Source organism: Bombus vancouverensis, chromosome 3 (assembly GCF_051014615.1).
Source record: "Bombus vancouverensis nearcticus chromosome 3, iyBomVanc1_principal, whole genome shotgun sequence".
Classification (NCBI taxonomy): domain Eukaryota; kingdom Metazoa; phylum Arthropoda; class Insecta; order Hymenoptera; family Apidae; genus Bombus; species Bombus vancouverensis.
The window spans coordinates 14526351-14542287 of NC_134913.1; the positions used below are offsets into that span (position 1 = coordinate 14526351).

At 46.4% G+C, this 15937-nt stretch overlaps 1 long non-coding RNA gene across 4 annotated transcripts in view; it reads left to right on the plus strand.

Annotated features, from left to right (window-relative positions):
• LOC117154167 (uncharacterized) overlaps positions 1-15937 on the plus strand; it is a 37155-nt gene that overhangs the window by 14985 nt on the left and 6233 nt on the right. For 2 of the 4 annotated variants that reach the window (XR_013057993.1, XR_013057996.1), the window contains exons 2-3: positions 2077-6469; positions 15800-15895. This is a non-coding gene — a long non-coding RNA (uncharacterized LOC117154167). Of the gene's footprint in view, positions 1-2076; positions 15642-15799; positions 15896-15937 lie in introns of all 4 variants that reach the window. The other 2 variants (XR_013057994.1, XR_013057995.1) reach the window with 2 other exon arrangements.

Sequence of the window (15937 nt, forward strand, 5' to 3'; positions counted from 1 at the left end):
CTTCCAATCTTTGTTATTTCTTCCACACCTTGTTCCGTTATCTTCTTCTTTGCTTACTCCTTCCATCTTAACCGCTAATACACGATATAAATCTTACTGCTTAATCGTCGCGATGAAGCAACGATCGCAAATCGAAAGTCCGTATTTCAATAGCTTTACCGGCTTATGTACTCGTTTGGACGACTTTCGCGATTATTCGTTTCGCGATGTACGTACGCGGACACGCGTTTACGAGGAAACATATAAACGACGTCGTGCTAGCATGTGTGGCGCTTATGTGTGTGTACGTGTGTGCGTACTTTATAATCTCTAAATATTTGATGGGCGGACCGTGCGGCTGCGTTCCCATCTGCGCCAGTGTCAGCTTCAATTATTAAAGCTTTGCCATATGTCCTTGCTCTTCCCTACCCCTTGCTCATCCCTCTTTCTCTCTTTCTCTTATCCCCCCTCCGTCTATTCGTGGCTGTATGTATGCGCGTGTTCGCGAAGCATGCGCTCGCAGTCCTGTTTCGTTTTGTCTTCCTCCTCCCTTGATTCCCTCAGTCGATAGTCACGTTTTACGCCTGTTGCGAATCCGTATCGTTGACTCGAATCACAAAAGCGCGTAATTGCGCGAACGACCAACGCATATGGATTTCCACGTACCTATATACATACGTACTTATATGTATATGTATATGATACGTCTTTCGTCCCTGGATCGGTATACGTTCTTGAAAATCCAATTCAAACTTTGTATGGATAACAACGAGAGAAAATAGATAAAAATCGTACTAATGGGCAATATCGAACGCGCCTTGTTCTATGATCGGTCGAACGGTTAATTTCCTACAGAACTTTCGTCGCAGAGGTATTCCTTACCCGATGGGATGCGATTTTATCGTTTCATTGCCAATTAGCCTGAATTTAGAATACGCGAATCGATAACACGAGTTCCCCACCGATAGATCGCCTCTTGCCTCTCGAAGCAAACGATCCTTTTCGATCGGGGGATCAGGTCCGATCAGTCCCGAATTTAGATTTGGGATCGTTGATTGCTTCGTGTTGTCCAGTGCAGAATTAGTTACGTTCAAGAACGCTTCATTCATTTTCAAACACGACTTTTTCGAGAACTAACTCCGAGACGAACGAACTCCAACGACGAATCATTCAATGGCCACTTGTACGCGTTATTCGAATCTTATATTCGTCGTTACGTTGTTCGGACACTTACTATTAGACTACTTACGCGAAAGAACGTTCCACCTTAGAGATAGAATACACGTGTGCGCGGTATACTTACAAGGCTACCTGGAGACAGTAAACGAAAAACGCGAATAACATTCGATTGGAAACGTCGATCGTTTCGCTCGATTATCTCCGAGTTATTTCCGATGAGTGGCTCTTTCTCACGATTCGAACGAGTTTCTCTGCGAGTCAAGGTTCGGAATATTTACGCTGGATCGTTGTCGATGGGTGGAGCGCAGGCAGGTGGCGATCATTCCGGCTCTGCGAGCCGTGGCCGTGGACGCAGCGAGGAACGCCACTGTCGGGCCGCGCGTGTCATCGGTAGGCCGAATTATTTCGCGAGGATCGCGTGGTTCTTCGCACCTGCCGCTGTCAACCGTGAGAAGACGAGAGCGTTGGTCCCGTCGATGACTCGACTCGACTCGACTCGATCGTTCGATCGATCCCATTCGACATCCGCACGTCGATTCCATCGTTCTCGATCAATTTCGCTTGACTTTCGTTTCTTCTCTTTTCGCGATCCTCCCGAACGCATGAAACTTTGACTCGATATCTTAGCTCGGAGTTAATTGACACCTCCGTCGCAGCTGGACAGCTAATTTCGCTGGAGTATCATCGCCGAAGACGAAGGAGCGATAACGTTGACGTTTATTTTTTATCAGCTATCGGGACCGTATTCGCCGTATTCGTTTCTGTCGCGTTTCGGGACGGACATTCAAAGGTTTTCGTTCGTCTTTGGAATCCGTATGAGCGACGCGTGCACCTACGTTATTGCTCGAACGCTATGCGAACGCTTGCTGCTTACTTTTGACGGAATGTAATATCTATTTATTTGTTTGCTGTTTACAGCCTGTACATTCTGTGGTGTATAACGATTGATGCGATAGAAAAAACGATCAGCGTGAAAGTAGAGAAAGTAGAGTACGCCCGAAGCTGTTGGAAGAGGAGAAAAAGCTGATCTTGTCGCAATACGAATTTACGTCTGTAATGAGCCTATTATATGTATTACGTTATACAATTATGTTGCCCGCAGCGAGTTGGGTGAAATTCTTGCCAGAGAAGGGGACAGTGTATAATAGAGAGCGGAGAAATCCGAAGACCAAATTGCGTTAAAATTTCGGGGCAGTTTATTAAGCCGTTTGATGTTTTATGTCCAAGGAATAGGTCGAGCAGCAGACGTGGACGATCAGGTATCCCTAAATTTAAAGGGTTTAACACTGAGACTGATCGACTAACAAACTGAGATATATTCTGGTCGAAAGGACGATAGTAAGTAAGAATGTGGTCTGTGACGGCGATATTTATACAAAAATAGCGATGAGTATTGGCCGTTCTTCACCAACGGTTACTCAAGAGCGGAGTTGGGAAAAACCCGCTTTTCCCGTAGCAATATAGCAATGAGCAATAATCCTAAGAAATTTCTCAACTTGTAAAATGTTTGTAACAATGGACTGTAAGAAATGCTAAATCTTATGGCGGTTCCTTAGGATTATTATTGGCCTGAGTCCTGACAGCTGGTGACCATCTTGACCGAAGGATGGATTATGTTTCATGGCAAAATTACGGCTGTAACAGCTGTTATTATTTGTTACTACTGATTTTGTTTGTCGTCTGACCTTGAGATAGCCTTTTCTTTGCACTGACTGCATTTATTTTAAGAATAAGTAAAATATTTTGCCGACCGGTCAAATTGACCGCTCGCGGTACGCAAGGCAGAATACAAATTTTTCTTAGAAAATAAAAGAGCAAACTAAAAGTAAATACCGAAAAATATATTGTATGCATGTTTTAGAAAAAGTCCGAAATTACGAAGCGATACGATAACGTTTAAATATGCTTAAATTTCTGTAGAAGTTCGAGAGCGATCAATTTGATCGGCGCTGGTAGGTTTAGTTGTTAATAGCTGAGAACAATCGTGTTCATCGAAGGACATGGGACGATCCAAAACGCGTGCCGCTAATATTGTTTCAAAATTACAGATAAGAAGATCTAAAGATCGTTTATGATAAGATGAAATTGATAAAATCATCGATCGAACGATAACATTGAATTAAGAATCAGATGAATTCTTTTAATCGATAATTTTGAACGATAAAGAGCGATATGATGAAATTTACTCTTGAAAATTAGTATGCAACGAAGAAATTGGAATTTGCGAGCGTCGAATATTATAAGACGGATTTACTCTTTAAGGAGTTCGTTATTCTCAGCGCGTTTGAGTGTCAAATTATAGGTACGATAGGAGGGAAGATTCTCGCAAATTGGTAAAAAGGCTACCGTGATTCTGGCAATAATATTTAAAATTGATGAGCACTCTGACGAATTTTCTGTTTTTTTTTTTTTTTTACCATTTAATTAAACCATTTGTGCTTCGTACGATATATACGTTACGAATAAATTTCTTTAAATGACTTTATTTCTGCCTTCAAGGTTCTGAGGTAAGAGCTGAGCTGTTCGACTCATTCCTCTTGCCAGAAGGTTCGTCACCTCCCCCACTCCGTGGCCAGACCCTTCCAGGGCATTCTTATCATCTTACACGCGCTGTAGAGCACTATGACGTCGGGTCATCGGCTACACGTGCGTTCCTGGGAACTTTGAAACTGTAACGTTCGCGTCTCTTAGAATTTGTCAACCAAAACTGCACATTGCACACATCTGTGACAGAACTCGTCGGCAAACCAAAATTTATGGCATCGGCAGCCCGATGGCTTTCGAAAGGCCTTGATAGGTGCAGTTGCTCCTACGGAGTTCCGGGAAAAGTTCGCGAGTGTTAGTCTTAATTCGCCATTGTCTCCTACGTGTATCTTAATCATAAGCAGGCACTGTTATTAGAAATCGATCGAAGGTGTCCACGTATTTACGAGTTACGGTGTATGCACATGGTTTGGAAAGCTTCGCTTCGAATCCGAAGGGACATCGACGAAAACTCGGATCGGATAATCGTCCTTTAAACGCTTTCTCGAGGTTCGAGACACGGTCTCGCTCGATTGGTTCAGAGCGAAGCGAAGAGGCGGAGGATTTCTGAAATTGCTTGGCGAACGCTGCGAACGTAGACGGTAGCAGAGTGAAGATTCGCGAGAAAAACTAAGGACAAGAACAAGACAAGGAGATGGGAAAACGCGGAGTTTCGACGATTCGAACAGGGATCTGTTGGTATCGAGGTGGAAAGCGAAAAAGTTATGTCGTGGCGGCGACGGAACGCGATGCAGGGAAAGAGCATTGCCGGAACTCAACAGGTGGGTCGATCGAGAATGGGATGAGTGAGCTGCGGTATAGTATAGAATATAGAAGGTAGAAAAGAAAAGAGAGAAAGACGATGCGACGTTGGTCGGTTGCGTACACGTGTGCGTGAGAAGGGGCTGAGGATAGGAGGGCAATGGAGCCCGAGAGCATTCTTAAGCGGCTTTTCTCCGAGCATAGCCGTGCCGTGATCGTATTTCATCTCGCGCGTATGCGGCGTCGTTTATTTCTCACGTTCCGAAGCTGGAGGGCTGCAGCTTCCTGACTTACGATCGTTGAAATATCGCGATGCTCGCCCTCCCAGCGATGGATATTACGGACGATCGAAGCTATAAACCAGTTTCTTTAATTTTCCGCGTTAATCAATATTCCGTAAAATGGTCGAGGAATAGGCCGCTATCCGTCGAGATTCGTCGTTGGAAAGCTTTTAAATAACGCGAATAAAGGAACACGAGGAACGAGGTGCGTGAATTCGACGAGGAGACAGGGAGACGAGTCTCGTTGCGAGCCGATCCGTCCGGTCCAAGCGTTACAGGTGCACGGAGTCTGGGAGCGAACCACTCGTTAAACGTTCTACCGTGCACCTGCCGCACGGCATCATTCATTGCCTTTATTTCTCTACTCTCCTCCGGCACACGCTTCGTCGTCACCGTCCACCCTGCCGCTCTTCACCCTGGCCGTACGCCTCTCCGTCGCACCGATCGTCGTCGACTACATACGTACACCGCGTTCATCGTTTTGCATTCTCCGCACGGACCGCGGCATCCACACCCGGCCAACCTAACTCATCCTCCACCCTGTGTCCCGAATCCTCTACGTTTTCGTGTTTGTAACGTTAACCCCGTCTCCCCCGTCCTATCTTCGTCGCGTTCCTCATGCTCGAGGTGTCGCGTCACGGCGAAAAACTCGCGAAAAACTCTCGACACGCGAGAGGTTTCCTGGTCTGTTCGAATATTCTTCGACCGCTACGAAGCAACAGGTTCGTTCTAATGGCAAGGGACATTGCGCTAGGTTTCTAACGCTGGCGAGGTTTGAAAATCGGTATTCGTTAGAATAGACGGCAGGAAGGAAGGACGAGTGGAACAGGTGCAAGAGAAAATGCGGATGGGTTTAAGGTATCCGTTACAAAGCTCAGCGAGAGTCGACTGTTTGCGAGCCTCGAGTCGCATCAAGACTGTATTCTTCGTCGAGGAAAATTTACGAATGCTAAGAGCGCGGGTGGTGGCAGGGCGTGAGCGAGCGTAACGAGTTCCTTGGCGCAGGTCTGATTTATGCCAGGTCGTAAGGAAAGAAAACGACTCCTCACCTGCCGAGAGCTATTCGCCGACCGACGGTGTTCCAATCTAACGACGACCTGTCCTTCTTCTTTCCTTCGCTCTGTGTTTTCCAAGCGATGTACGTTCGATCTCGACTGGCCGATTCTTTTTTCGTTGTCCGTGTGGCGTAGCTACGGTACAGCGACTGTCGTGTTCATGACGAAAAGCATCGTGAAGCATCGTGAAGCATCGTGAAGCATCGAGAATCATCGAACGGGGAAAATCGTACTCTCGGTTGGGTATTTCGGAGAGCCGTAACCCGTCACCGACTACACAGGTGTCGTTGGACCACTCGAGATAATAATGCCGGTATAACCGTACAACTGTTCGATGACCCAGGTGGCAGAGGAATTGTATAGAATGACACCGATACTCCAAATACGGCCGACGACCAACAGAGTCATTGTTCACGCTGTAACCGATACCCTCAGCTTCTGAGAACGGATCGATCTTCTCTACCTGTACTTACTTCTGTCCGCGTAATTGCCTGGCCTTTGCCCGCATCTTCGTCTTTGTATCCCGACGCGCCCACGTGATGCTCGGCATTCTTCGTCTCACGCTATTCGTTCGTCGATTCGCCTCGTCCGTTTTTGGCAAACGACAACGTGGAAAGACACAGCGGTCGAAACTGCAGGGGAGCGCGCGCAAACAATCGTCTTTATCGTCGTAACTATGAAACGAGATATGTAAGTACAATTTATCAATGCGAAGTTAAGACAGTCTTTCGCCTCGTAGGCGCTTGCCAGAGTGTGCGGAGTGCGCGAGCGAGAGGACGAAAGAGAGAAAGGGAGAAAGGAGAGAGAGAGAGAGAGAGAGAGAAAGAGAGACGGAGCGTTGCGTCCGTATGTCGTGCGTCGTGCAACTCGTGCATCGTGTGTGCAATAGTGTGCTCTCATGGTCGAACGAAGAGCGGTGCTACGCTATAAAGATCACGAGGCGCGACATCTGGCGCCACATGGTCGTTTAAAAGCTGTCGCATTCACGTAATCGGCCAACGCGATGGTTCCGAGCTGCTCGCGATATTTCCTATGTACATATTAACCGTAACTTTTCTTTGCGCTGCGCAAACATTTGCGATTACGCACGCGATTAAACGTCTTCGAGCGATCGAGGGAATTTGACTTACGACTTACGTATCGAACGTTATGTGGAGGCCCGTTACCGCGTTTCGGGCGAGTCTGGCGGAAGAATCCGTGCAGATCGGAACCACGACGATTCGCTAACGTTATCTTGGATATGCGAGAAAGTCGAAGCTTTCGCTCGCACGGCGGATCGCGTAAATACACCCGCGATGGTCGTTTAGCCTCGAGAGGTCAGATATACGCTGGAAAACGAGCATAAGAGAACACGAAAGTATACGATCGTGCGTAGAAAGAAATAGAAAGCACCTGACTATTGGACCGATTATACCCGAGTTAAATGCACGATCGATTAAGTTATACCATCGGAAACCTTTATGTCGTATGTTTTATGTAAAACATCTTGAAATTCTACTGCTACTGGTACTATGAGACAGCGCTATCGCGATCGTATTCGTCCAATTTGAAAGGAACCCACAAATGTACGTAGAAATTGGAAGATATTTATCGCAAACATGGTTTAATTTCTTAATTTAATGGTTTAATTTGATAACAAACGACGAACGGCCAGAGAACAACGATACGATGTTACAAATATCCTTTCGCGATCATCGATAACTATTTGAATATTCTTGCAAAATACGCTTGTGCTAAATGTCTCGTCTAATTTCCACGTGTATTCTCGGATTCGTTTCAAACTCTACCGATATATCTATCGTCGGTGAAATCTCACAAGAGAGCTAACGATATTCCAAAGTGTTTCGTATAACGCGCGTAATACATTCGTAGGAGATGTGTACAAGTGTTGGATTGGCTTTCGCGAACCTGCCTGTATACGTACGTACTTGAACGTTTCTCGCTTAGATCGAGAAACCACGAAGGCGAATCGATGGATTCACGAGCGGGACCGCGAGGAAAGAGAGACGCAAGTCGAGCCCGCCGAGGAATCGGTTCGGTTCTTTTTCGATGGCGAGATTGGCGAGTTTTCACGATGCTCGATTTCTCTGGTTTCGCCTCCTTTTCCCGTCTTTCCTTTTCCCGACCGTTCTAATTTCGTGGTAGACACGTGCCCGGATGGAAACAGATGTACCTCGGCAGCGTCGTATAAATACATCGGTGCTCGGCTAACTGGGCGGTCGTGTATCCCCGACGGGGCTGCGAGAGTCGACAACCGTGCCTTTGAATCGATATAGAGTTACCGGTACGACTGGCGCCAGCGTGACTGCGCGATTCCAGCTACTCGGATCGTGTCGCGGCCAGACTCACACCCGTTCTCCGAAACCGTCTACATTCTTTCTTCCCACCGTTCCAGTCGCTCCGATACCCTTCGCATCCTTCTCTTCAAGATTCCCTGAGGAATATCTCCGAGCTACATAATTTCTATGCGTCTCTTACGTGTCGTACTGCGTTTTATTTATTCTTATCTATTCAGCCGTCTTATCTGTTTTATTTTGTTCTTTCGTTGTTCTCATTCTTTAGCCTGTTTTAGTTCTCCTATTTTTGTTCCTACGCGTGATTTTTAGTCCGGATGAACCGCTAACGCTACTTACTCGACTATCTGCTAATAATTGTGCTCTAACTTTCTTCGATGTTATTGTACCAAAGAGTATTCTCACCCGTTAGATTAAAGCTAGGGTGCTCAAAGAAGGGTTAAAAAATATCCACAGATCTGGGAACGCTAGTAAACCTTCTAAAACTGTGAACGATCTAGAGTGACGGCTCCTACGTTCTCCCGGTTATTCTCCATTTCATTGTATTTCTCCAACGTTCGGAAATACCTTAAATTCTGACAAAATATGAAAATGACGTTACGCGCTTTTAAAACGAAACGAATTCTTGTTAAAACGAGAGCAAGTTTGAAATATACAAATTCGAGGATCTAACGATAAGTTCGATAGCCCTTCGCCCTTTGCGCGTAACGTTCTCGCAGTACGGCACGATTTAATATCGCGTTTCTTCTTCTTTTATTTGCGTTTAACGATACCAGTTTCAGAGTCGAAGGATCTTCGACAAGTTTCTCGAGCGAGTCATCGATTATTGCGTGGGTTCGTTTACTCAGTTTCAAAGCGACTCGGCGCGTTACGTGTCAAGTGCAAAACGCAGTTTGCGAGGCTGGCATAGCTGCGTTTTACTTTCTTACATTTTATCTTCGGACACGTCGCGGTACGCCGCGTCGCGTCGCGACGTATCGCCGCGCATATCTCCTTCTATTCGACGTTCTTGTAAAGGTGCGTTTAGATCAAGCGAACGAATACTCGTGCTTCCTCCACTTCGAAAGTCTACAAACGGAAGTGTAAACGAGCATTCTTTCGCCATTTGGCGGCGCTCGCCGAATCGGAAATCGCACATGCGAATACTTAAAGAACGCTTCGAGAATGCTTCGAAAACGTCGATTGGATCCTTTTAGCCGTGGAAAGAATCGGATATGGTTTCATTTTAGGAGAAATGTTTAATTTAAACGACGAGAAGAAACCGGTGACGTGCCATTTCCCAACTATATTCTACGTATAGTAAGGATCGTTTTTAGAGATAATTCGATAAAAAAATTAATTTTCACGCTGTAAGATTCGTTTAAGATCCGCGAACTAAGCTAAATTTGCTATTCGAGGATAAGCTGGAAAATGTCACATCCGAATGTTCCAAGAATTCTCCAAGAATGTGTCAAAAATGCCATTGTCGTAAATATGTTTGCGTACGGAATGCTCGATCGCTGTTTATGTTAAACGAATGCCGTTGCTCTCGCTGTATGTTCTTGCACGTCTAAACGCGCCTTAACCAGTTTGTTCTTCTTTAAAAGGTTCGTGCGGCACCGTTTCGCGCGTAGAATGGCGAGTACGCGTGAATTCTCGAAAGGGGAACGGCACGGGGAAGGTGAATACCGCACGCAGATGCGCGACCGACATTATCGGAAGTCTTAATTGGTTTCAGAGTCGAACGGAGCATGTTGTTCGAGCGAGTGCGCGTTCGATAGCTTTTGTAGTTTTTTCTTGGCGCGAGCGGTGAACGGGAGGCGCTATAAAATTGCGTACACCGAAAGAGCAGGTGATCGTGAAAGGGTGGCCGTGTCGCAGGCAACGATCGCGCGACTCACCTTCTCGTGGAACGAATTGCTGCAACTCGGACTTGCTCGTCAGGTGTTACCATGCCGCGAAATTTATCTCATTTTCGTGGCAGCGTGTATTATTTATTTGTTTGTTTACTGACAGTTTCGTAGGATAGAAGAATTCCACCAGTAGAAAAGAAGGGACAGGGAAAAGGTAGGGAAAGTACGGGAAAGATAGCGAAACGTATGGTAATAAGAGAGAAGAGAGCGACGAGCAACGATCGGGAAGTTTTAAAATTAAAATTATGAATCGAGATAGAAAAGTTATGAGATCTGTGTTAGGGGAATCTTAGAGATTTCATAGATCGACTGGACACGCGTATCGATTATTACGATGGACGGAGCTAGCGAAATTCATCGTTCTATTAAATAAATATTTATTAAATAATAAGCGAAGTAGCTCGGAGTTCAACAGCGAGCAGGTCCGCATTCTTCCGAAGGGTAAATGTATGGAGACTAAATGTACGAACGAGGCACAGGTTATGGAACCTCTGAGAATTTTACGTACGATCGTGACATCGCGTATAATTCGCCTGTCGATGTAGAATTTGAAGATTCGAACTCCTGACAATATCATCGTAATCATGCGAGTTAAATGGTATAGGGGAAGCACGATGCGTGGCAGCCAATTTTAAGAATTTCGTTTGGACATCCTCGATATTTCGATGCGAGATTCCGAAGTTTTTAGGTCGGACGAAAAAGACTCTTAACATTGCTCGAGGTATTAAGTACTTCTCCGCATAACTAAATACAGGTGATTATTTCTGCTGTGATTAAAACTCACTGAATCGCATTTAGATAAAAATCTGTTTATTTTTATTTTTCCTCGTTGCTATAGTCCTTGCGCTTAAGATGACTTCCAGTTAACAATGACATTGAATTATGATACATCCATCGCTTATGCTATCTTATATTCCAATTTTTATCCTGGTACATATTACATCGTTTCGCATAATTCTTTCCACTTAAGATCTATCGTACATTCGTTTTATCATCTTTTCTCTCTTACCTTTTCATTTACGCGAATTAAAAGAAGTCTTATTAAAGTTACATCAAATATAAAGTCTGTCAAGGTCATTCTGAACCAATCGCACAGGTAGAAGAGTAGCCATAACGCTAGGAAAAGTCTCGAGATGAGAAAAATCGGCACGCGTAGTAGAAATTTAGGATAAAGAAACATACTCGAGATATCGTTGATAAATAATGTAAAAGGAAGAGGTGCCAAACACGAGCCTCGAGCAACACCCGATCTTCTCCTATCGATCCGGAAACGGGGAAGATGAAGCGGAAACATAAATTTCTCAAAGGTATCGAGAAAGCTCTGCTACGCGCGGTGCGATCGACGAAATCGAGAGCGATGGCTTGATTTCGATTCGCGCCTGTTCTAAACGCGTAGCGTCGCTATCGTCGATCGATCTGAAACTCGGAGAAAGTTGGGTCTCCGTGTCGCTTCGTCAGGTGCAAATTTCTGGCCAAGCCTCGAACAACCGACGCGTCGCGGTCGCTTCGAACGAGGAAATTTCAGAGACAAGCGTTACGACAGGTGGGCGCGAGCTGCAGGTCGAACCTGCCTGGCTGGTGAATGCGTAAGGGTGCCCCGAAACCGGAAGGTGCTCGAGCACGCGAGTTTCGTGTATTTCGTTCCGCGATAATTACTTGGCCGCGCTATTTTGTCCTCGCTGGCCGCGACGACGCTTCATCGAAGTAGCTGGCTGCTTAGTAAGTAGTTCACTCCGTCGATGTTAGCGCTTAAAAACGCACAATGTGAGTCATAAACGCGCGTTCGCGGTTCAGGGGACGAATCTACACCTTCTGAGATAAGTAAAAATCGTCTTATGGACATACGTTGTACGTAGGTTCCTCGGTATTCGAGTCATGAACGATTAACGAAAATATTCGCGTTCTGGTACACATCACTGCACGCTTTAACATCGAGTTCTGCGCTCGCTCGAAAATGCCAGGAATTCTTCGAATAGTTTCGAACCCATTGTTTCTCGCTTCTCGATCATACGCTTACGATGTTCACTCGCGTCGAGTATCTACACGATAGATCGCGAACGATCGCCGAACTAAAAATCTGACAGAACGTTTTCCTTAATCATCTTTGATCGTTTTTACCTTATTCCTTGGCGTACATTAAGTATGGGATAGCGCTCCCGTATAATCTTTACTATCTACCATTTGCATTATCATTTTCGATAACGCAAACGTTCCGTTTCGGGTAAATGGAAAATGACCGCGATTCGAATGGAGTTATTTTCCAAGCAGAGGAACGGTGCTCGCGTGACGGTGGCGTGTGCCCGCGGGGGCGTTCGATTTCTAAGTTCCTCGAATCGCGTGCTGAGCGAAGAGAGAGAAAGAGACAGAGAGAGAGAGAGAGAGAGAAAAAGAGAGAGACTGTTCTCTGTGGTGGTTCGCAGCGGAGGACGTCAACTCGGCGCTTGGCTCGGCGCGGATTCGAAGGAGGATGCAGCCAACCGTTTTACCACGGTCGTTGGTGTGCCGCGGGGCGAATCCGGATGGCAGAGTGTGAGATGCCGTGCAGAACGGTGTGGTCCGGTCTGATTGGGTTCGGCTCGGTTCGGTACGGTTCGCAACGTCGATGCGCACCTTAAACGTGGGCGGATCGGCCGGTCAGCCGCCTCGGGTGTTTCTCACCCGCATGCTTGGCATACGTGCCGCTCATCTTCGCCCCTTTTCTTTTTCCTCTTCCCATCAACGGCCCCATCCCGCGCCACGCACACAATCTCTCTCTCTCTCTTTCTCTCGCCGTCTGGGCTACCGGTTCTCTCTCAATCGCCATCTCGTCTTCTCGTTGCACGATCGATCGGTTTCTCGCGATTCGCGTGTCCACATGCTCCTTGCTTCCGAGTCGGGTCTCCGCCAGTCACTTCTTCTTTCGCGTCTGATCGACCACGAGTACCAAGTTTTTGTCGCGTTTCCCGCGTTTCCTGCGATAGACTCGAACGGAGCGCCGCGGCGCCGCGTCGCGTAGCGCTGTGTCATCGATTCCACGATCGAGAAGCAGACAGAGGCGCAGGCCAGAAAGACGGAAGGAGATAAAAGGCAGGCCGAAAGTAAAATCACGTTGGAAGAGAGGAGGCGTTGAACGTTGGTTCCCGCATCGCCCCGAGGACGTTCCCATGAGTCGGGGGCGGCAGGAAGGCAGTTTGCCGCGCTGAGAATCGTTTCGCTGCTACTCGAGGGCATCGGCGTTCCTGGGCAAGATCGGTGCGTGCAACCGTTCCTTTCCAACGCGTTATTACCAGAAGAAGCCTTAATAATCGGCTAGGACCGTTTTCTCCTTACGTTTCTATGTTCAATGCGAAATCATTCCAGGTCGATTATACCTCGAAAAATTTACACACGCGGTGCCTCCATATTCCATATACACCCCGATCGGTCGTTCGGTCGAGCAATGAAAATCGAACGTGACGAGACGCGAGTGCACGCCGATGTTTCTTCGGTTCAAACGAAAGTTTCTCCAATCGTGGTCGTCGCTGATCCTCGTGAAATTTGAAGTCGCGCGGAAAGCGTGTCCGACGCGCCGCGAATACCGTGATCAGGAACGCATATGAAACTCGAGTCGCCCGCTCGATCGACGCGTCTATAAGTAAGCGTAAACTCGCGTCGAATTGACGCGACGCCACGCGACGTCGTTCGACGTCACAGGACGCGACGCTCGATGGTAAAGGCGCGAGCGATCGGGAACGTCGCTTGCGCGTATTCGTGGCGACGATCCATCGTTGCGGACGCGAATCAGAACGTTTTCGATAATCGAACACTGCGAAGATAACCGCGCGGATTATCATACGTGCGCGTGCACGTTGACAAAAGTTTAGCTTATAAAGCTGATTAAACCTTAGTTAATCACAACGGAGTAGGCAAGCATCCGGCGAAGGAAGGTGCCCCTTCTGACGACGACCAGTCGACTCATCTGCTCGCCTGGTAAACGATTCGTCGGGCGGGCGGTCCCGCGCGGCAAACTTCACCACGGCTCTACCTCCGTTTCTCTTCTGATCTCCTCTTCTTTCTGACATAGCGATTGAATTCGGTAGCGCAGTCCGCGAATGCTTGGCATTCTACCGCCTTCGTCTTAAGTACATAAGTCCGGCCGCTACGTTCTTCTTTACGTATTTCCTTGACTGGTACGATGATTTACAGCGGCTCGCCAAACACTCGCCGAAATACGTAGGAACCTTTTACGCGTATGTTATACAAAAACGTTTTGAAATCTCGTTCGTTAGTCACGTAACGAGACATAGATATGGTGATTATACGGATTGGTAAAATTTTAGATGCACGTAGAAATTACAAGATATTTTCTAGAAGTTTACGAAAATATTTTTGGACAGATAATTATTCGTTGCGTATATTAATAACGAACTAGAATATCTTGCGAGATCATTTTTTGCACTAATCGTATGTTTGAAAGTAATATTTACGTCGTATACTAGTTTTTCACTAAACCTATATTTGCAAATATATCTCGTAGCTTCTATGTGTATTTTTGCATTGCTTTTAAACTTTATCATTGCAACGACCATAGACGTATCTCATTACGGAGCTAGGGTTTCACAAAGCTTCGTAAAATACACGTAATATTTTCTGTGGTGAGCGTTCGAATACATGCGCGAGTCACTGTACTTACGTGGCGTCTGCTTTAACGTTATACGGCTATTTTGCACGCGCATATTCGATTAATCGTTACGTATTTGCTCGTTCGTCGATCAACGAATCGTTATTTTGTCGTTACCCTTTGACCTTCTCGCCAGGGACCGGATGTTCCATAACGTTTCGTTGGTAATCGGTACGTAACGGAAAAGTTGAACGTTTCCGATGATTCGTCGCTCGTTCATTTTGGTTTCTCTTGAGTTTAAAACGCGTAAAATTACTCGAAAGCGTAGAAACGATAAAAGACTTAACCAGGTAAGAAATCGCGAGGTTCGGGCGCTATTCAGCGCGAGATAAACTGCGATGAATAAATTAAAATTAAGAGGAAAGTTGGGGCGAAAGAGAAGGCGCGAATGAACTCTTGGACCGACTGTGTTCCTGGTACATCGGCAGAGCGCCGCAGCGCCACGCGTCACGGCGAGCACCACCGCAACGCGCGGCGCCTATACGCCGGTCATCGCGACGCGGATGCGCCGCCTCGCCGCCGCCTGGTCGCCGCGGCGCGGCGCGCCGATACATTCGTGCTTCCTTCGTTCCTCGACCCGCCTACCTATTTTCAAATTGCTGACACGCAGCGGCGCACCATCCCATAGCATCGTCCTTTCTTCATCTTATACGATATATCACATTTTATCGAATCGTATGACTTGTCCGATCGCTACGCTATGTTGAATCGCTACGACGATTTCGTTTACGATCAAACGGTGGATCGAAACGCGCTAAGACAATAATCCATCGAACTGTCCTTCGATGCGAACTATTGGCAGGAGGAAATGAAATTCTCTTCGGAGGATAGATTATTCGAACTTAGGACAGATTCACAGAAGGATGCAGAGGTCTTTTTTACCGATCGTTAATAAGTGCCATGTGAATGAACCGATGAAAGATAATCGGAATTACGTTGCAGCGTCGGCGTCAGGTTTTGCCTATTTTTTCGGTTGTAGGATTTCGGAATATCTAATTGAAAGCACGGAATGCTGTATCTACCGACGGGATGAATCTGTACGTATGGGGAAAATTCGAATCGCTTCGAACACGATTCGAAGCTTAAAATTCTCAGATGTCTTGACAGATGTTGAGTCTTTTTAAGTTTCGAAGCGTGTTCGAAGTCGTTCAAATTTGTCGCCACATGTACGATACAGATTCGAAACGATTCGAAGTGTTTCAGATTCTGTCACTAACCGTAGCTCGTCTCTGCTCGAACGTTTTTTTCGGAATATCGGAGATCGATGCAGGATTTAATAACAATCATAATGGTAATACGTTTTGTTTATGAAAACATAGTAAATATTACGTTA